The sequence below is a fragment of the Hemicordylus capensis genome, chromosome 8 (genome assembly GCF_027244095.1).
Source record: "Hemicordylus capensis ecotype Gifberg chromosome 8, rHemCap1.1.pri, whole genome shotgun sequence".
NCBI lineage: Eukaryota > Metazoa > Chordata > Lepidosauria > Squamata > Cordylidae > Hemicordylus > Hemicordylus capensis.
This window is the reverse complement of record NC_069664.1, coordinates 9,546,359-9,569,319: the sequence shown is the minus strand read 5'-3', so window position 1 is coordinate 9,569,319 and position 22,961 is coordinate 9,546,359.

The following is a 22,961-nucleotide window of genomic DNA, read 5'->3' as shown; positions in this document are numbered from 1 at the left end:
AAAACGATGCTAAAAGTGGATTTTTTAACCTCGGATATAAATCGGGCTACACTCTGAATGCGCAGTGAAAAACCCGAATTGTGTGTGAAGTGCTCCGTGATAAATCACAGGGACTTGAGGGAAATCTGGCCGATACATGGGTGCCCCTCGTCCATTCTGAAGGAGATGCAAGCTAAAGGGCTTTAAAAGCCCCGTGTGAAAAACTTCCAATTAAGGGATGGGGAGAAGAGTTCTCAGCAGTACAAAGTGCAGCTCCCGCAAGGACCTCAGGCATCCCAGAGGGGTACACAGGTTCTCATTGGCACAGGACGTGTGGACGAGGGAGTAGCATTGCCGACTTGAAGGTGTCCAGCACATGTGGCTTCTGCTAAGCTACGCCACCCCTCCAAACGTACGGAGCGGTTAGCAAAAGGTTTTGGGTGGGGAGGAGAGAAGGCTGACATGCTATTTTGGGTAGGGCGGTGTGGTATTTTGGGTCAATCAATTTCTTGATCCAGGCCAGCTTTTGAATGGGGCTTTAGTTACTTGCATTCAATTCCTGGGCTTTTTCCCAATTATGAGATTTGCGCCGGTTAAAGTGTTGTAAAGTGCAACAGTGTGAGGCAGCGGCTTGAAACCACAAGTACAGAGTTTCTTGATGAGTTTTTAAATGTAACGTTACAGGGCGGTGGCTGTTCAAATGGCCCACCACTGCAGTGGTTTTCCTGGGCAGGGGGTGTCCATATTCCACCTGAATTGCATTCACTGCTGCCTCCTCCTTCTCCATTATTTTGGGCCAATGGGGTCGCAGAGGGGGAAGATGTGAGGAGGGGTTTTTTAATGACTATTTTTCTCTAAGGGTTTTTGTGCAAAGCCGCCCCTAGGGGGAGCACCATGGTGCAAGCCACAATTCTTTGATTGCCTATTGTGCAAAACTCCAGCAAAAAATTAGAAAAAAACATCATATATGGAAAGGGGCTCTAGAGATATCAATACATCCTCCTTCTCTCAAGCTTCTTTCTCTTCCTGCCTGGGAACTAACACAATTAGGAATCCAAGCAAAAACGCCTCATTGAAGTCGATGTATTTAGAAACGTATTTTATTGCTCTTTTAAGTTAGAAATGCCTCATCATAGTTAATTTGCTTAGTAACATAATAATATTGCTCTGATCACAATTCCCTTTCCTGTATGCCCCTCCCTTCAATAAATTCTTCTTTTATATTTTAAAATTAAAACCTTGTCTCAGTCCAGTCATTTCTTGAGTTCAAATGTTTGCACAAATTAAAACTGGTGGAACTGACCACCTTGAAGAGCTAATTCCCCCATAAAGCCCAAACATTGGGGTGCTGACCAAACGCTCCAGGGAAGTTCCATTAACAGCACCCACATGCGAAGGACCCGGGGTCCCAGTTATCGCAGCAAAGATTGGACCGATTCATACAATGGGGGCAGGTTGCACGTGGCAAATCCAGTTCATATTAAGAACATAAGAACAGCCCTGCTGGACCAGGCCCAAGAAGGCCCATCTAGTCCAGCAGCCTCTTTCACACAGTGGCCCATCAGATGCTGCTGGGAAGCCCACAGGCAGGGGGTGAGGACTTGCCCCCTCTCCTGCAATGCTCCCCTGCAACTGGGATTTAGCAGCATCTTGCCTCTGAGGCTGGAGGTGGCTACTAGCCACCAGACTAGTAGCCGTGGATAGACTTGCCCTCCACGACTTTGTCTAACCATCTATTAAAGCCATCCAAGCTAGTGGCCCGCCCCCAGCTGTGCTTCTTCTGCCCGGCTCCCAGGAGGCTCCCTGCTTAGAGTTGCATCTCCAGGCTTGAAAGTTTTGAAAGGATGACTGGAGAGTCCTTCCAGGCACAGACATTCTTTTACACTCCTCCACACTCTGATTTTCATCGCAATCAGCCTTGCACACAGAAGGCAATTGCTGCAAATCTAAACCATCTCTCGGGTCCTGCTCCCGCATTGTCAGTACCTCCATCTTATTCGGAATCAACTTCAGTTTGCTATCCCTCATCCAGCCCATTACGGCCTCCAGGCAGGCATTTAGGGAAGATGTGCCATTTCCTGATGAGGTTGGCATTGTAACACCCAGCACCAAACGTCCTGATGATCTCTCCCAGCGGGTCCATGTAGATGTTAAAGAGCATTGGAGACAGGATGGAGCCTTGTGGGACTCCACACTTCAGTTCTTGCTTAGCGGAACAACAGTCTCCAAGCGAAACCATCTGGAATCTGCTACAGAGGTAGGACAGACTGTAAGACAGTTCCACCCAATCCCACCTCCCCCAGGCGCTCCAGAAGGATACCATGGCCCATGGTATCGAAAGCCGCAGAGAGATCCAAAAGGACCATCAGTGTCACACTCCTTTTGTCGATAGGCGGTTGGTGATCATCCATCAAGCCGACCAAGGCAGTCTCGACTCCATAGCCCACACGAAAGCCAGTTTGTAATGGGTCTAGATAATCTGCATCATCTAAAACTGTTTGGAGCTGTGAGGCCACCACCCACTCAACCACCTTGCCCAACCATGGAAGGTTAGAAACAGATCTGGAATTAGCTAACTCGGAGGGATCCAGCGTAGCTTTCTTCAAGAGTGGTCTAATAATAGCCTCCTTAAGACAAGCAGGCATTCTGCCCTCCCTCAGAGAAGCATTTATAATATTAACCAGACCCTCTCTGATAATATGATTATCCGATGCGATAAGCCAAGTTGGGCAAGGGTCAAGAGAACAGGTTGTAGGGCACACAGTCCAAAGCACTTGGTCCACTTCCTTTAGACAGCAACTCTCTATTATGATACAGAGACGTGGCCAGAAAGGTCAGGTGACTGGCCCACCATATGCCTAGTTTGCTGGGCAGTGCAGCACCATGGGGAATGTGGCTCACTTCATTTCAGAAAAGGATCGAGGCCCCTGGAGGGCTCCAGCGGCTTCTCGGCCCCTCGTAACACCTGCTGGGTCCACCACACGATGAAGGCAAAACTGGAGAGCGGGTGTCTAGCATGTGTAATTGAAATTCCACACACCCGTTTTTGGGTTCATAAACACTCCGTTGGGTGCAGTCTTTTTTCCTTTGTCCGCCTTCTTTTCTGTCCCTCTTTCAGAAGAACACACAAGATCCCTCTTACACCTTTCTCCACATACATTCTGAAGGAGGAAAAGCCACCATGCAGATCTGGGGAGGCAAATGGTCAAGAATGTCTCCTGTGTAACTCAAGGAGACATGACTGGAAGCACCTGGCACTCCACTGCCCTTGCTCCACACCGTCAATTGGCCTTCAGGAGAGTTGCTTTAGGAAACAGCTCCCAGAGGACTGCACACCCAGTTGGCAATTTAATCCCATACATTTGATAAAAGTGAAGGTTGAATGTTTTTACTGTCTTTTTATTTTCTTACAAATACAAATAGAAGAATTTGTCTTCAGTCAAAAACACAAATATATTGCATTAGCCAAGGTGGGGGGAGGGGAAAATACAGTTCTACACCAGAATTACAACAAATGAAAGAAAAGGTTGCATATTATTTGTTCTTAATCTAGAAATTAATGAACGTAATAAAAAGACCCCACTTCAACACAAAACCATCTCGCTGTCTACTTTCCTGCATTTGAATGCCATTCCCAGACTACCTTTTGTCCAAACAAGTTCGAAGAGGAAAAATAAACCACCTTGCAATGTGAATTTTGGCAGCATATACAGGTATGAAAAATAAAAACTTATTTTTCTTATCAGGAGCAGAGGAAGAGAGATCTGGCACATCACCTCCAGCAACCACATGGTGGTCCAGAGGCTGCGGCTGCTGCCTCCCCTGGTGCCTGGGGCCAGTACCAAGCAGGCCTCACCGGAACCCACCTCTTTGTTTGAGGGCCCAGCTATTCCCAAGAAGAGCTAGTCCTGGGCAGCCACAAGCTGTGTCTCTCCCCCCACCTGCCACCCGCCACCATCTTTCATGGTTAACTTATTTAACATTTGCAGTTCTGAGATTCTGAGGCTTGCTTTTGTCCAAGTAAATGCACAGCGTTTATGTAAACCACCTAGAGATTTCTTTTATCATGTAAACCTCCTGGAGATGTGCATTTTGGCAGCATATAAAGCTGGGAAACCCCTAGAAATAACATGTCTTTCCTTTCTTCGTGAGTCTCCTTTTCTCTGCCTGGGGGAGGGGAGACTCCATAGAAGGAGGCGAGGCTGCGGTGGATCGTGCCAAGATATTAGAGCCCATCCCCAGGAGGAACCTGGACCTCGGGGAGCCTGGGCGGGACTTCTTCCCAATGGGGCAGGACCGTCCTCCTGGCCTGTCCAGGGAGCCGGCTCCTCCTGGGGCTTCTTCAAGAGCCATCCAGAGGAAGGAGACCCTGACCCCGATGGGACGGCCACATCTCATGGCGGGTGGCAATCAGTTATGAGTGAAGCAGATTAGCTTCACTCTGAAGCCTCCAGAACATGATTAACATTTGGTCAAGTTGCCAGGAAGCACCTCAACTTCGATCGCCATTTGGACCAGTTCTCCTTCATCTTGGCAGCTAGGAAAATGTCCTCTCCATTTATTTACAAGGCTTTGAAGCCAGGCAAGTTTGAATGGGTCATGGCTGGGGAAGGGGATCAAGGGGGCACGGAACTGCCCCTGTCCAGCTAAGAGGAGTAGCAAAGAGAGTTCAGCAAGGGTGCCACAGGCATAGCAAGGTCCAAAGATTAGAACTCTGACCCCGCCCAGCCCTGCTAACTTAATCCAGGTATATCACATGTTAGGAAGCCTGGGTGGGGCTTCTTCACCAGAGGGGCAGGACCATCCTTCCAGGGAGAAGGTTCCTCTCCAGTCTTCTTCAAATACCATCCCGAGGAAGAAGACCCTGACCCCGATGATCTTGGCAGCTGCCATCAGCTCAGCAGAGGCTCGACCCCTTGCCAGAGCTGACCATCCGGACGCTGGGGCCTCCTAAGGCAGAGCCAGACCCAGACATTTCCTTTCTTTTCAGTAGGGGAGATCTGGCGGAAGGAAGTCCATCACCTCCAGCAGCCACATGGTGGTCCGGAAGCTGCTGATGCTGCTGCTTCCCTGGTGCCTGGGGCCAGTACCAGCCAGGTGTCATAGGAATCCTGCCTTGCCCTTGATAGCCCAGACCCTGTGGCTGGACCATCAGCGGAAAGGGTGAGGACTCCCAAGAGATCAGAGGGGCCGCCCCAGCCAGAAACCAGCACCAAGGGGAAGCCACCTTGGGAGGGCAGCCCACCAGCCCTCCCGGCGAAGATCAAGGCTGCTCGGCGTGTGGCCAAAGCACCAGATGGGAGCGTGCCTTCTGGAGGGAAACCCCTTCCCCACCTGGGGGTAAGCAGACGCCACAGAAGGAAGCTGGAGGCTGTGGTGGATCGCACTAAGATATCAGAGCCCATCCCCAGGAGGAACCTGGACCTGCGAGAGCCTGGGTGAGACTTCTTCCCAATGGGGCAGGACCATCTTTCTGCCTATCCAGGGAGACGGCTCCTCCTCCAGGTACATCTTCCAATGCCATCCAGAGGAAGGAGACCCTGACCCCGATGGGCTGGCCACATCTCATTTTGCCATAGAAAAAGCGATAAACAACTTTACATCATCACCACCCAAGGCTCCATACCTGAATGGAAATTTCACAAGAGCAGTCACTGACTCAGGTGCAGCTGGCTTTTCTTGTACAAAGCAGGAGGCCTTTCTCATTGGATCACATATTGGGAAGCCTGGGTGGGTCTTCTTCCCACTGGGGCAGGACCATCCTTCTGACCTGTCCAGAAAGACGGGTCCTCCTCCAGGCATCTTCCAATGCCATCCAGAGGAAGAAGACCCTGATCCCGATGATCTTGGCAACTGCCATCAGTTCAGCAGAGGATCGACCCCTTGCCAGAGCTGACCATCCAGGCTCTGGGCCTCCCAAGGCAGAGCCAGACCCAGAAATTAAAAACAAAACAAAAACATTTCCTTTCTTTTCAGGAGCATAGGAGGAGAGATCTGGTGGGACCAAGTCCATCACCTCCAGCAGTCTGTGGCTGGACCATCAGCAGAATGGGCAAGGACTCCCAAAAGATGAGAGAGGCCGCCCCAGCCAGAAGCCAGCACTGAGGGGAAGCCACCTCAGGAGGGCAGCCCACCAGCCCTCCCAGGGAAGATCAAGGCTGCTCAGCATGTGGCCAAAGCACCAGGTGGGAGCGTGCCTTCTGGGGGGAAACCCCTTCCGAAGCACACCCCACAGAAGGATGCTGGAGGCTGCAGTGGAGAGGGCTTATGCCTCCACCACTGGAACCTTTCCTTTGCCTTATGCTCTTCCCCATCAGGAAATACTGGCATGACCAGCGAGATGGTTCTTCCATGGAGTACTTTAATAATAACCCAGATAATACAACCCTGACCCCAATGGGCCAACCCCTAGTGAAGCCACTTCCAACTTCCTGGCAACCACCAGAGATTCGGTACAGGCTCACTCCATTGCCAGAGATGACCATCAAAGGGCTGGGCCTCTTCAAGGAAAAGCCAGACCCTTCCTCCTGGGGGAATCCACTGCTCCCCTTCGGCTCAGTGGACCCACCACTACCACCCTGCTGCTGCTGCCACCCAAAGCCACGCTCTTGAGAAGACACCACCCCCTGCTCCTTGTCTAGGGCCGTGGCTTCTGGTGCAAGGCCTAGGCGGACCAGCTGAACTTCTGCTGGCAACCCCAATGGGAAAACCTCTGCCAAAGTCATTGCCCTCTTCATGGCAGCCCCCATCTACTAAGCAGAGGCTCCGTTCCACTGCCACTCTTCATAATCCCAGCACCGGCAATCCCCAAGCCAGAGTCATGGGGAAATTCCCCTTCCTCATGGGGAAACGCACCACTAGCCTCCAACTCTGTGGCCAAATCATGGCCAACATACTGCCCCCCAAAGCCAACCGCTTAGGAACAGCAGCCATCTGATCCTTCCCATTTGCTGCCGCTTTGGGTCCAAGCTGTAAGTAGACCAGCTGATCCTCTAGGGGTGACTCCGGGGGGGAAAGGAGGCGGCAGCAGTGGAAGGGCACCACCCAACACACCATCATGCCCCCCTTCGGTCTCTCAGAACAGAGCAGTGTTCAGCTTCGTGCCAGCCGCAAGAAGACCCCAGCTTTACGCCCTTGGGAACAGCAACCAGCTGCTCCTTCCCTAGGGCTGTGGCTTATGGAGCGAGGCCTACCCCAACCAGTTGATCTTCTGGTGGTGCCCCCGTGGGGGAGAGGTGGGAATGATGGAAGCTCCCAGCAACACCATCCGGGCTGCTCTTGTTTTGGCTACAAGCCATACGTGCCCTCTTGAGAGGAAAGGAAGAAGCAGTGGAAGGGCACCACCCAAGACGCCACCAGACGGACCTCTGGAGAATACAACTTCTTGCCTGCCATTCACGGCCGGAGCCCCCAGCCTTACGCCTTTGGGAACAGCAACTGCCTGATCCTGAGCCTCCTCCAATATCCGACCATTGTCTGGAGGCTGTGCTACGTCTCTCCTCTTCTTCTTGTCCTGATGTGAGCCACAGTTCCTTAGGACTTCTCTTCACAAACGGTGCCATTGATGATCCTCAGAACGAAATGCTAGGATCACAACACTCAGAGCCTTGGGAAGATCCACAGTCTGATCTGTCCCATTGCTTTGTGGGCAGGGGCCACCCATAGACTGTCCCACCTTCCAGTAGCAATCAGGTCTTCTCCCAGAGAGTCACTGGAGATCTTACTGGAGAGTCTGCAACAAGAGGGAGGAAAAACCCATCTCCATTAGATGTGGCTGCACCTGGCATCAGTGTCAAGTAGGGGACCTGCAGAAATGACCCCTGATAGAGGAATGAGAGAGTCATCGCCATCAGTGGGGACTGCCTAAATACCTTATTTAATTGCTGGCTCATTGCACTGTTACTTCAAGAGCCTCCGGAGGGGTTTCCGCTTTGATCTGCAGGCCACACTCATCCATTTTGACATCCTCTGCAAGTGCAGCACCGCAAACCTCCCCTGCAGCGGTTCATTCAGTCCGCAGCAGAGGTGCACCTAGGTCATTTCGGAGGCTGGACCTAAAGGTCTTTGGAGCCCCACCCCCCCGCAAGTTAAGCATCATTTTTAACATGTCGGTTCTCGAGGGCACAAACCACATCACCCTGGACAGACTAAAGAGGATTTGGGGGCCCCCAGGAGGTGTGGAGGCCCCGGACTTTGACCCGGAAGTCCAGAGGTAAGAGCGCTGCTGGTCAGTAGTGGGGAAGCGAAGGAGCCAATTTGAAACAGAACCCCCAAGATATTACCTCTTGGAAGAGACCAGGTCAATGTCCAAGTCCCGGCAGGTGGTCCTCCATGGGAGCGACGGAACTAAAAGCAAGAAAGGAGACAGTCATGAAATTCTCTCTCTTGCTGTTGCTTCCCAGCTGCATGGTCCCTCTGTCCACTGCACCACCCTGGCTCAGTGGCCCATGTCCACGAGGGCCAGGGATTTGGCTAATGGGGCCTCAACACACTTCTGTTAACAGAAGGGCTTTCATTGAGAGTCGTTTCCCCTGCTTTTCTGCTTGGTTACAGCAATCCCACTCCTGGTGGGCTGTGGGGGTGGCGGTGGGTGCTGGGATACAGGAGGACACGTTCTTGAAACCAAAAAATGGCAAAATAAGATGCTTCCAGTGATGTCACCCTTATTAGAAATGAAGACATGTATGTCTGGAAATATGACCTGTTCAAAAGAATATTGGTGGCATTGAGGAGAAAATTGGATTTCTTAAGGATTTCTACTCAAGGATCTCAAATTTGCCAAAGATCGATTGATTAAATCGATAGATTGATTAACTTCAGTGAATGATAATTTTGGTTATTGACAAATATAGAAATAATTTGATTATATAATTCTGAGTTTAAAATGGCTGCAACTCACTCTTTGGTTACATTTGAACAGCTGTCTGAAGAATTATTAATTAACCCTTGTGGAGCTACCTCGAAATTATATAATATCTTGTTGAATCTTGATGCTTTCTCATTTTTAGGAATAAAACCTTCCTGGGAACAAGATACAGGAAATTTTATAGACTCAGTCAATTGGGTGAAGTTAAATAAAACTTTAAAATGGACAAGTTATGTTAGAATATGGGAGCAACGGATTAAAATATTATCTTAATGGCATATGACCCAAAGGAAGTTGGCGAAGATAAATCTCTAATGTCAACTGCTGGAGAGGGTGTATGGAATTAGGCTCTTATAAACATATGTGGTGGGATTGTGTCAGAGTTACAAGATTTTGGCAAGCAGTGGAAAATGAAATAGTAACGAAATTTAGAGTTTTGATAACGCTTAATATAGAATTGAGACGACTGCTTTTGTTTACTGGAAAGAATATAAAATTGGATAACAAGGTTTTGTTGAGGTTTCATATTAGCAGCTTAAGCATTAATTGTTCATAATTGGAAAACTGCTGAAAATCTTCATATCAGTAATTGGTATAAAATAATAAGGGAATATATGCTTGAAGAACACATTTTAGTTCGCTGTAATAATATGCGACAAAACCTAAACAGATATGATTTTAAGCAAGTATGGAAACCAGTTATAGATACAGTGGAGACAAATAGGGTTGATTATAATCCGAGTAAGAGAAAAGAAGGCACCATTCTCTTCTCTATTGGAAACAACAAGCACTGGATATAAGAGGCTGAGAAGAAGAAGAAGAAAGAAGATTCCAAAGCCAGCAGCACTGAAGTGGAGTCCAAGATGAGGAGTGAAGAGGGAGAAGAAGAAAGAAGCCGGAAAAGAGGAAAGCAAGATTAACCTGCAGGACTGAGAGGAGAGGAGAGAAGTCCAAATAGTCTTTGTGTTGCATGATAGCAAAAGAAGGATAGAAGACCATAGTACTGCAAAGGAAACCCTTTTTTTCAAGGGCTTACCTTCAACCATCAGCTGATGAGGCTTCATTTTTGGCCAGGCCCCTTCATCATGGCAGGGAGCGTCGGAGAGACCTAGTGGAAGGCCCCCTCCAGCAGCGCGAAGGGTGTATTTGGTGGGACCCTTCCACCGCTGCTGCCCGGCACCGGAGGATCAGGCCGAGGGCGGAGGCCTCGCACCACAAGACACGACCCCAGGGGAGGAGCAGGTGGTGGTCTCTCTCCCCCAGGGCGTGTCTTCGGGCAGGAGCGTGGTGGCGGTGGACGGGCCACAGAGCTGGAGGGGAGCGGCAGAGTCCCCCAGGAGGAAGGGGCTGGCTCTGCCCTGGGGAGCCTCAGCGCTTGGATAGATAGCGCTGGCAACAGGTCGGGCCTCTGCTGAGCCTCTGGCGGGTGCCAGGATGATGGTAAGGGCTTCAGCAGAGGCCGGCCCATCGCGGTCAGGGCCTTCTTCCGGGGGTGGTTTTTTAAAGAAGTCTGGGGAGGAACCGTCTCCCCGGACAAGCCAGAAGGACGGCCCTTCCCCAGTGGGAAGAAGTCCTTCCCAGGCTCCCCAAGGTCCAGGTTCCACCTGGGGATGGGCTGGAGTATTTCTGCCCGCTCCGCCGCCGCCGCCTCCAGCCTCCTTCTGGGGAGACTCCCCTCCCCCAGGTGGGGAAGGGGTTTCTCCCCAGAAGGCACGCTCCCACCCGGGGCCTTGGCCCCCCACCGAGTGGCCCTGATCCTCCGCGGGAGGGCTGGTGGGCTGCCCTCCCGTGCCGGATCCCCCTGGGTGCTTTGGGCTTCCTGGGGAGGCCTCTTAGTTCTTTTTGGAGGCCTCACCCGTTCCGTTGGTGGTCCAGCCACAGGGGCTGGGCCATCAAGGGAACGGGTGGCCCGAGGCACCAGGGGAGGCAGCAGCAGCTTCCGGGCCACATCGCGGCTGCTGGAGGTGATGGCCTTCCTCCCACCAGGTCTCCCCTCCTCTGCTCCTGAAAAGCAAATGAAAGGAAAGAGACGTTGTTTCACATCTCGATATGCTACCCAGTCTCACATCTCTGGGGGCCTTACGCTTTGACCCTTTGGGCCAAAGCCAACTTTGGCATTTCAGAGCGGAGTTTGTTGTTGACGATGAAAGATGAGGGAGGGAGACCCCCAGCTTGTGGCTGCCCAGGACTAACTAGCCTCGGATCCTTTGATCCAGGGACTTTGACACACACGGCTTTGAGCCTGCATCTCCTGGAGGGTGCAAGTTCACATCTCAGCCGGATTTACCCCCCAAGTGGCAGTGGGCTATCAGGGACCAGTTCACATACGATTCTGGTTTCCCCCCAATTAGTGCTGTGCATCCTAGCTTAACCCGAATTATGTCCAGGGTTAAAATATCCTCTATTTTACGGGGCATTTTTCCCTCCCCCTGATATGCCCTGATGCTCTTTGGAGCTATTTGCAATTGTGAGCATCACGGGGTGGCGGCAGGGGTGAGAAGGGTTTGTGACAGATGGACTAAGTGCCCTTCAGCACAGTGTCTGACATCCAGAATCACTTGCGGAAGAGTGCTACTCAGGAGAGCCTCTGAATGTAAAGATGGAGCGGTTCTTCCCCTCTCAGGCCCTGTATTCTCTTGACTGTATTTTTGAATTTATGGTGTTGTGTTTTAATTATGTTTTAGATTGGTTTGATTGTAACCCGCTCTGAGCCCTTGGGGTACAGGGCGGGCGAGAAATGTAAATAATAAGAAATACTTGGTTTCAATAAAAGGGCTCAGGAGTAACTGAGTCTGGCTGTCAGCCACCGAGAATCACTTCTGAGTACGGAATACAGGATGAGGCGGTTCGGGTTCTAAGAGCACTTCCATTTCTCCTCCTTTTTATGCATCCAGGCCCAAACCCACCAAGTCTCCTTTGCTATGGGAGTTGTGCAGGTGAGGCCAAAGAGATTCCCAGGTGCTAATGGTCCCTCTGGGGGAACAGGCTTCTCTCATCAGCAAATAAAATTCTGGCATGGTAACAAACCAGGAGTGGGGGGGGCGGGGGAGGATGACAAAGGGGAGATATACGAACTCTCTTCTCCCCCTCACTCAAGCCCACTGCTGGGCATTCATAATGCTGGGCTGGGGTGGGTTGTGTCCTTTCGCCCTCCTAAAGCAGGGGTTGTTGGGAGTTGTAGTTCAGCAACATCACAGGGCAATGTGGGAGGGAGAGTCCAAAGAGGGCATTAGCCACTGTATCACAAAGGCTAATGGAGCCATGGGCAGAAACCCAGAAAGGACAGGGATCCACAGAAGTGATGGGTTGAACAATGGGGAGTAAGGGAATGGTGCCCCCTTGCGCAGAGTAGTCCTTCTGGCAACACAGAGTGCAGCTAAATCAGCAGCATGCCAATGTCAAAGCAGCAGCCACTCCTGCGCTCCTCAGTCAATCCATCATGTGATCTTGCAAAGGAACCAGGGTTCATGAAGGCTTCAGCAAGCAGCCAAGGAAAAGAAGTAGAGGACCCCCACCTGCTGGTGAACAGCGTTCTGTTGTGTGACTAGTCAAGCTTGCAGAACGTCGACAGTCAAACTAACAACCACAAGGAAAAGGTCTTACACCTTATCTGGGATGTGATTGGTTGGAGAAAAAACCTGGAGGAAGCCGTGGGAACGCACACAGGAAAAAGATCCGCAGGGAATGCGGAGAGGAGCCGACCCTATGTGAACGGTCCATTTAATCCCCCAAATTAATCAGCTGCAAATCTGCTGCAAAGCAGATTCGCTCTTCAGATACCCCACAGCATGAGGCCATGTCTGGAAGAAGAAACCTCAGTGACCCCGTCACACATCCAGCCAGAGAGCCTGGCTCCTGCCTTCCCCCTGCCCCTCCTTAAGCCCTTTCAAGGCCACCGGGGGAGGAGCTGCATCCCCCTAAGGACTGGTATTGTGGCTGGACCCGATTGGCAGATGTGCCACGTGATCAGTGAGGATGTGGTGCAACGTCACCGATTGTGCTCGCTTCCCACCTGCCCTCCACGTACCCACACTTCCCCCTGGTCTTTGAGGCCCACCTCAAGATGGGAGGATGGAGTGCTTGGCACCAGCACAGATTCCCCAAACTGTCATGGTCCTGTCCTGCCTTCTCAGGCATCTCCGCTGTCAGGACACGGTTCCTTTCAGGAATATCTGACTAGGCAACTCAGCAACCTCTCGGTGGAAGCTGAGCTGGCAAACACAGCAGTCCCTTCCAGTCCTCTCAGAACCAGAAGGGACCACAGGCCATAGAAGACATTCGTGACTCTAGCCTCCTCTATAGCCTGTGGAGCTGTGGACAGTTCTTAGCATCTTCTGACTCTACAGTCCCTGAGAGAAGAGAGGCAAGCCAGGTATGGGGGCATCAGTTCACCCTGAAGTCAGGACACACTTGGGAAGGTGCTCTCATTTGCAGGCTTGCTCCATAAAACCTCCTCTGTGGGGAGTCAGGATGAAGAAGGGCAGTAGAAGAGACCCCCTCCCAGCTGTGGAAGCCATCCTGCAGACGAATGACATAAGCAACAAAGAGCTACCAGTCAACTCACAGGGGGATTTTCCTAGCAATACAGTCAGGCTCAGATGCTCGATGAGGCCATCTGGGACCAGGGCATTGGGGGGCATCTTTGCTGGTGCCCGGCACTCTCTTATCCCCATCTTGACATGGGCCTCCAAGACCAAGGAAAGGTGTGGGTGCTGGAGGGCAAGTGGGAAGCAAGCACAAATGGTGTGGTTTCCCAGCATCCTTTACTGATCACGTCGGGGCACGCCTGTTAAGGCATCGGCCTCAGTTTCCCATTTCACAACTTTGCGGCGCTTGAACCACAAGGAGATAACCTTAACTCTGGTCTTAAATTTGCAGAGGTTTTTTTTTTTTAATCATAACATTTCTGTGGTTTGTGAGGAAGAAATTTATTGTTACTTTTGGCAATGAAATCGCCTCTTTTGTGCTGAATCTAATGAGACATATATTTTGAGCAATTGGTTGGTTGGTGGGTTAGTTGGTTGGTTTGTGTGAAATCAAGTCATCCTTCCGGACCAGCTTCAGATACCAAATTTTGCTTACACAATCTTGCCAGTGAAAGCACAGTAGATGAATGCACTACTTTTTACACCAGAATATGCTCAGTGGGGGGAAAGAAATTCAGAACCAATTCTGAATATCATAGTTCCAAATTATTGGCAGATACCAATTTTGGCATGGACAATTGTGCCACTAAAAGAGCTGAATAAAGTAAATGACTTTTTACACAGGCTCTACTTGGGGAACTTTTAAAGAATTGTTTTTGTGTTGTTTAGAAGCAATTCAGAATATCGTGTTTCCTGACCACCTGCAGAGACCAAACTTTGCATCCTGACACTTCATCTAGCTGCTTGCACCACTCTCTGCTTCCGTTAGCCTACTACGCAGCCTTCCATTCCATTAGATCACCACGGGGATCATCAAGGCTATTTTCAAGTGCGCGTTTCTGGTTCACGACCTCCCTGGTAGGAGTGTGCTGCTTCCACCTCAGCCGCCATAGCGGGCCCTGCTGTGGGAGCAGGCGTCACTCCCAATGTGAGCCTGTGTCCAACGGCCTCTAGGGGGACACTGATGACTTGGGGAGTAGGCCCCTCTCACCGCCCACACCCCAAACCAGCATGACCCTTCCCTCTGCCCGCAACCCTACTCCTAGCTCTGCCCTGCATCCTCCAGGACATTCCTTCCCACAAACGTGGCCCTATTGAAAAGAAACCAACTCAAATGATAACTATACCCACTAAAAAGACCCAATAAGAAACCAACTAAAAGACCAAAAGCACAACAAACCAACCAAGACTGAACCTGAAACTACACCGAAGGCCCTTTAACAACCAATTAGCCCACTTAAAGCCATACAAAAACAAACGCACAGAGCTTCCCAAGCAATAAACCCCAAAGAACCAAACTATCAAACTAACCGGCCAAATATCCCAAAATGGGGGGAGGGGAAGAATCACCCAGGGGTGTAGCTATAACTGAGCGGAAGGGCTCAAAGAACCCGGGTCCCTCGCTCTTGAGGGGCCCCCAGATCCACCCCTCCCTGTTTTCTTCATGATCTCCTTCACTCCGAGGGGCCACCACCAGGGAGAGGGAGAACACGGGCAACCTCTCCCCTAGCGAATCTGACCCGAGGAGGCAATCCACAGCAAGGAAGGCAATCCCAGGAGGGTCGAAACGCAAAAAGGCAGGCTCAGCAAGGTAATCCCATGAGGCTCATTTATTTTTAAAAGGCAGGCACAGCAAGGTAATCCAACGGAGGTAATGAAGAAAAGCAGGGACAACAAGGCAATCCCACGAGATTGGAGTAACCCAAAGGAAAAGGGCCCACAGCAAGGCAATCCAGAGGGGTCCGCAGAAGCGGCAGGGGTCAGAGGGGCAGGGGGTGCACCCGGGCAGAGAGCAGGGTCCTCCGCAAAAGCAACAGGCAAAGCACCGGGAGAGCAGCAGCCGGGCAACAAAGCCAGCAACCCCGCCAGAGCTCTTCCCCGGAAGCCAGAGGAAGAGCAAAGGCAGGCAGGCGTGGCCTGGCTGGAAATACATTCTGAAACTCCCTCCTTTGTGCTCCCCCTCCCTCGTCCCCCCCCCACCAGCAATGGGACCACACTCTGATTTGAATGGCAACACGCCAACCAGGAGACAGGAGATCGCTAGCCAAGCAGAAGACAGTGGCAGAAAACCAACAGCAAGGGCAGGATTTTTGAGAAAAACTGTGAACAGAGTGGAGAGGATGGTGGCTGCCTAGCCCTTCGAGCCATGGATTCGGGACAAACCACTTTAATTCGAACTGGGCTCGGTTCAATTCCAAGGCAATATGAGGCTTAGATTGGCGCCCAGGGTGTAGGGGTGTGCAGAACCAGTTTGACCACCAATTGTCACCCCACTTTGGGGGGCCAGGCCAGTTCGAATAGAAGCGGTTCGGCACAGCCCTACACCATGGGTGCCAAGCCAAGCTTAATCTTGCCTCCCATCTCACTAGAATGATTGGCATTCATTCCAACTGGCTTGGCAAAGGTGAGATCTCTATTCTGGTGAAACACATTATACCCTCTTATACCCACATTAGTAGCTTAACCATTGGTAGGCTTTTTATTTGGCGGTTTTGACTTATCTGATGATTACTCGTCCCATTCGAGGTCAATTGTATGTAGCCTATTCCCTCATTATTCTGAATATTACATATTTATCAAAATTAGTGATGATTCTTTTCATACCACTCTTTAAGTTGCATTACTTGGTTTATGTTCTGCTGCTTTTGCGTTGATGATTAGTTTTCATACGGTTTTTATTGATGAAATGAAATTATTATTAAAACCTAAAATTATTACGTTTTTATGAACAGTCCTGCCTCTGAAATTAGCTGAATGTTCGACTTCTCACACCAGAATCTGCTCGGGGAATGATTTACACATGGGAGTCGGGGGGGTATATCTTTAGAAGAAATTCTGAATATAACCAGCAGGGTTTAGCTGTTGTTCTCAACAGAGGTGAACACTCAATCCTTCCAAAATGGCAGCATGCCCGAGGGAAGCAGAAGATCTTTCTCAGTTTCAAATGTGCTATGATTCAAATTCACCACATTTGAGGTCAAAATCCTACACATTTTAAACTGTTCTTTTCACTTCCTTTTTGCAAGCACGTTAAGAAAGCATTAAATTTCTGAAACATTCCCAGCAGTGCACAGACTGACACATAATGACTTTGCCCAGCCAATGACAGGCCTCACCGATTAGTTTTCACCTATTTCTCAAAACAGTTGTAATATATCTGGCATCATGTTGGAGGTGTTTTGCCAAAGTGGCCCCCATTGGAAAAATAATGAACTTGATTGCCCTAATAAGTTCGCCTTGGTAACAATAAGCACTCCAACCACCACCACCCCGGCTAGGCAGTTGTCCCTAGACAAGACTGAACAAAGGTCATTTTCCTACCTGCCATGATGAAGTGGGCACTGAACCAAAGTGGGGCAACGCCTCCTGAAAATTTTCTCCAACAACACCAGATTCTCTCCAACACCACTAAACTTCCTGAAAATTTTCTCTAACACCAGCAAAATTTTCTCCTACTCCACCAAACTTCCGTTAAGGAATGGATTGTTTACAGCTGTTGCTACGGTAACCTTGGGGGTTGTTGGTTGGGGCCAGAAGAATGTTGGAAGCAGGAGGTGATGATGAAGGATGATGTCATGGCGGGAGGAGGAGGAGGATCAGACCACTGGCCGCCACTCAGACCAGAGTTGGAGTGATGGGAAACTCTGGCCACCCATCCTGGTAGAGCACCCATCTTCTCAGGATGCCTGCAGACATCAACCCTCAGTCATCTTCACCTTCAAGAGGAAGCATTTTGAAAGCGAGCTTGGGATGGGACCTCCCATTGGCATTTGAATGGAAGCTCCACATGTGAGGCCTTCAGGTCTCCCAGTTGCCACCTGCATACTGAGAGCAAACCCCTGTTGAATGGAAGGCTCTGAGGCTTTGAAAGAGAAAGTCCTGGGTTCAAACCTTACCCCTGCTCCGGGCTCACTTGAGGGCCTTCAGGAAACCATTCCCTCAGCCCCGTCCACAACATGGGAGTCAGAGCAACATTCGGGGCTGTGTTAGGGAATACTGCAAGATCATCTATGTGCAATGCTTGAACACCCGGAGAAGTACTGTATAACTGCAAAGTAGGATTATATAGTACATTTTCCTCTCACACCCTTTCTGTGCCCAGTGCTCAGAGTCCCATGCAGGGCTGAGCTTCAGCGAGGTTCCTTCTTTGCTTGCCTTCAGACCCTCATTCGCTGTCCTTCTTGGCAGATCCTCAGGATGGCATTTCCTCTCCCCCACGTCTCAGGCAGCCCCACTGGATGGATGGCTCCTCCTCCATACTAGCAACACTCTCTCCAAACCAAAAAGAAGCAGCAGTTTGTAATGGGAAAGCTTCCTAGCCAAACATTACCCCTGACATGCACACTTTCTCTCTGGCTAATCAACAAATTGGGATAAGTTTCCTTTGAGTATTGCTTGGAATATGAATATATCCTATATATTGTGAGAGATCTCCCCATTTTTGAGTGATGTAGGTTAGACTGAGAGAGAAGTGACTGGCCCAGAGTCACCCATCTAGTTTCATGGTTGAATGGGGATTTGAACTCGGATCTCCCCGGTCCTAGTCCAGCACTCTAACCACTACACCACGCTGGCTATTATTTATTTATTTATCATTTATTTATGTGGGTCAAACCAGCAGATCATTAAAAACTTGCATGGTCGACCATAAAAGCAAAATTAGGACTGGAAATTTTGAGGGGCCACCCATGATGGCATATTTTTTGTTTAATCACAGTGTGTATGATCTAAAGTTATCTGCCTCTGAAAAGGTTTCCGTATCAAGTAAGAAAGAAATAGATCCAGCAGTCAGGTCACTTCAACATGCAACATGAGTTTTGTGTTTTTAATTTGCACATTTTATTCCTGTATGGATTTGATGACTTTGTTCCCTCAATGTCTGCTAGGCCCCTGAACTCAGTTTAGGGAGGAAACCTTCTGTTGCTCTTATGAAGTAAATCTTTTCTCAAGAAACTCTTTCCCCAATCTCTTACAAACCATGCCGGGATCTACCAGTAGATCCCTGCCAGAGAAAGCTGTAAAACCTCAACGATACATTCCACTTAAGAAAAGTCAATACATATTTGTTCATTTTGTTTTCGAAGGAGACAATTTTGGCAATTTATTTCTTTAGAATAAATACAGTTTATTTAAAAGTCAACATGACAGTAAAGAATTAGGGTAAAATACATTGATAGATTGTATAAATACACCTCATCTGAAGAAGAGTGACCAAGGATTTTTACACACAGCAGTTGATTGGGAGGCTATACTGCAAACTCAAAGTTGTCCCAAAAAAACGATGCTAAAAGTGGATTTTTTAACCTCGGAAATAAATCGGGCTACACTCTTAATGCGCAGTGAAGAACCCAAATTGTGTGTGAAGTGCTCCCTGATAACTCACAGGGACTTGAGGGAAATCTGGCCGATAGGCGGGTGCCCCTCGTCCATTCTGAAGGAGATGCAAGCTAAAGGGCTTTAAAAGCCCCGTGTGAAAAACTTCCAAGTAAGGGACGGGGAGAAGAGTTCTCAGCAGTACAAAGTGCAGCTCCCGCAAGGACCTCAGGCATCCCAGAGGGGTACACAAGTTCTCACGGGCACAGGACGTGCGGACGAGGGAGTAGCATTGCCGACCTGAAGGTGTCCAGCACATGTGGCTTCTGCTCAGCTACGCCACCCCTCCAAACGTACGGAGCTGTTAGCAAAAGGTACTGGGTGGGGAGAAGAGAAGGCTGACATGCTATTTTGGGGAGCGCGGTGTGGTATTTTGGGTCAATCAATTTCTTGATCCAGGCCCGCTTTTGAATGGGGCTTTAGTTACTTGCATTCAATTCCTGGGCTTTTTCCCAGTTAGGAGATTTGCGCCAGTTAAAGTGTTGTAAAGTGCAACAGTGTGAGGCAGCGGCTTGAAACCACAAGTACAGAGTTTCTTAATGCATTTTTTAATGCATCATGATAGGGTTGAGGCTGTTCAAATTGCCTACCCCTGCAGTGGTTTCCTGGCAGGGGATGTCCATATTCCACCTGAATTGCATTCACTCCTCCTTCTCCATCATTTTGGGCCAATGGGGTCGCAGAGGGGGAAGATGTCAGGAGGGGTTTTTTAATGACTATTTTTCTCTAAGGGTTTTTGTGCAAAGCCGCCCCTAGGGGGAGCACCATGGTGCAAGCCACAATTCTTTGATGGCCTATTGAGCAAGAACCCCAGCAAAAAAAAATCAAAAAATAAAATCATATATGGAAAGGGGCTCTAGATATCAACAGATCCTTGAACTGCGGGATCAGCCCTCCACACCACATGGCATTGAGAAGAGTTTGCAGGCTTGCTGGTTAATGATTCAGTTCATTGGGCTTGCCTGCAGTAAACAAGGCAGAGTCTGTTGGGATATCCTGGGGTAACATCTGTGAGGAGTGTGGTCAGGATTGGGACCAGCTCCTGAGTGACTCAGCAGTTCCTCGGGTCACCTGCTCCGCTTTGGGCTTCATAGGAACTCTGCCCTCCCTCTCTCAAGCCTCCTTCTCCTGCCTGCCTGGGAACTTACACAATTAGGAATCCAAGCGACAACGCCTCATTGAAGTGGATGTATTTAGAAACGTACTTCATTGCTCTTTTAAGTTAGAAACGCCTCATCATAGTTAATTAGCTTATTAACATAATAATATTGCTCTAATCACAATTCCCTTTCCTGTATCCCTCCCTCCAATAAATTCTTCTTTTATATTTTAAAACTATAACCTTGTCTCAGTCCAGTCATTTCTTGAGTCCAAACATTTGCACAGATTAAAACTATACAACGGCAGCCCCACATAGAGTGCATTACAGTAGTCAAGCCTGAAGGTTACCAGCATCTTTTCCACTGTTTTAAGGTCATTCACCTCTAGAAATGGACGTAGCTAACGTATCAACTGAAGCTGATAAAAAGCGCTCCTGGCCACCGCCTCCACCTGAGAAACCAGGGAGAGCTTGGGGTCCAGGAGCACTCCCAAGCTACATACCTGTTTTTCGGGGGGAGTGTAACCCCATCCAGAACAGGCAGATCTAAACCATCTCTTGGGTCCTGTCCCCACACTGTCATTACCTCCATCTTATTCAGATTGAACTTCAGTTTGCTATCCCTCATCTAGCCCATTACGGCCTCCAGGCAGGCATTTAGGGAAGATGTGCCATTTCCTCATGAGGTTGGCATGGTAACACCCAGCACCAAACGTCCTGATGATCTCTCCCAGCGGGTCCATGTAGATGTTAAAGAGCATTGGAGACAGTATGGAGCCTTGTGGGACTCCACACTTCAGTTCTTGCTTAGCGGAACAACAGTCTCCAAGCGAAACCATCTGGAATCTGCCAGAGACAGACTGTAAGACAGTTCCACCCAATCCCACCTCCCCCAGGCGCTCCAGAAGGATACCATGGCCCATGGTATCGAAAGCCGCAGAGAGATCCAAAAGGACCATCAGTGTCACACTCCTTTTGTCGATAGGCGGTTGGTGATCATCCATCAAGCCGACCAAGGCAGTCTCGACCCCATAGCCCACACGAAAGCCAGTTTGTAATGGGTCTAGATAATCTGCATCATCTAAAACTGTTTGGAGCTGAGAGGCCACCATCCACTCAACCACCTTGCCCAACCATGGAAGGTTAGAAACAGATCTGGAATTAGCTAACTCGGAGGGATCCAGCGTAGCTTTCTTCAAGAGTGGTCTAATAATAGCCTCCTTAAGACAAGCAGGCATTCTGCCCTCCCTCAGAGAAGCATTTATAATATTAACCAGACCCTCTCTGATAATATGATTATCCGATGCGATAAGCCAAGTTGGGCAAGGGTCAAGAGAACAGGTTGTAGGGCGCACAGTCCGAAGCACTTGGTCCACTTCCTTTAGACAGCAACTCTCTATTATGATACAGAGACGTGGCCAGAAAGGTCAGGTGACTGGCCCACCATATGCCTAGATTGCTGGGCAGTGCAGCACCATGGGGAATGTGGCTCACTTCATGTCATACAAGGATCAAGACCCCTCGAGGGCTTCAGCGGCTTCTCTGCCCCGTATAACATCTGCTGGGTCCACCAGACGATGAAGGCAAAACTGGAGAGTGGGTGTCTAGCACATGTAATTGAAATTCCACACATCTGTTTTTAACACATGACTGGAAGCAGCTGGCACTCCACTGCCCTTGCTCCACACCATCAACTGGCCTTCAGGAGAGTCGCTTCTAAAAACTTCCATTGGATCTCCCTATTCTGTCATTTGTCCAAGCTTTTAGCCATGCACAGGTCTCAAATGCCACTCTACGCTTGGAAACAGGCATGATGAAGGTTGAGGCCAGAGTGCGGCTGTCCGGTCTTAACCTCTGGCTTAAATTATCCCTCTACCCTCGGGGCTTGGCCCCTTTGACCCTACCGTTCCTTCTCGGCTTTACCCCGCCCTGTTGTGAACTGTGACCAGTTGAAAAGAGTCACCAAGCAGAGGATGATGGACACTGAGCGCCAGGCTGACCTAGGCAGGGTTCCATCCTTCCTGCCCTCGGAAAGGCTCAGATATTCTGCCTCCCGGCCGCGTACCTGTCACAGCTAGAAATCCCAAGCCACAGAAGGGCTTATACCCTCGCCCGTTGTCATGCCCTTCCCTCCGCTGTTCTGGAAGGCAAATTCAGAAAGACCCCAATTGCAGAGAGACTTTGTACCTGTGACACTGGGGAGGTAGAGACCTCCGACACACGTACTCCTGTTTTGCCTCTTTTACAGAGACATTCCGACTAAGTTTCTATTTCCGCTATTTGAGGAGCACCCCGGCCGCTCCAACCATGTCTATACTGGGTTGCTGCTCTCAGATGAAGATAACTCCGCTCACGCAGAACAGCGCCAAGTTCTGCATGGCAGCATGTAGGATCTGTCAGGTCGTGACTGCCAGGCCATTTCCCTGTATCAGCTCTGCATAGTTTTAGACTGCTGTTGATTCTATATTTTTAAACGTTTTTAGTTACACGTTTCATTTTATATACTCTATTTTAGCCACGGCTTTTGGCATTCTATATTTTCCACTTTTTATATGCTTAGAATTTTAATAATTTTATAGCTACTCTCTCTTTTAATGGTAGCAGCCTCTTAGTATTATATCATGACTTTATACCAACAGTGTCAACATTTAAAATAAGATAGTTTTATGGTTTCCTAATTTGTTTTAATCATGCTCTTATGCTGGTCTTGGGCTGTAATAAAGATGATTGATTGATTGATAGCCATGCACAATACAATCTCAATTGATTGATGGATGGATGGAATTGAATGGCATAATGAATGCTCAGGCATGCTTGCATGAGGCTGGCATTCCTCCAAGCACACAAGAACAAGAGGACTTCCAAAGCCTGGAAGGAAAGGGAAAAGTCGGGCAGTTCACACCATCAGCGTTAGGGTAGGAGAAGCTTCCTACAACCATAATGCTCCTGTTTTTTGACCGTGTATGAGACAGAAACAAGGTGGGAGGCTGGGAGCTTG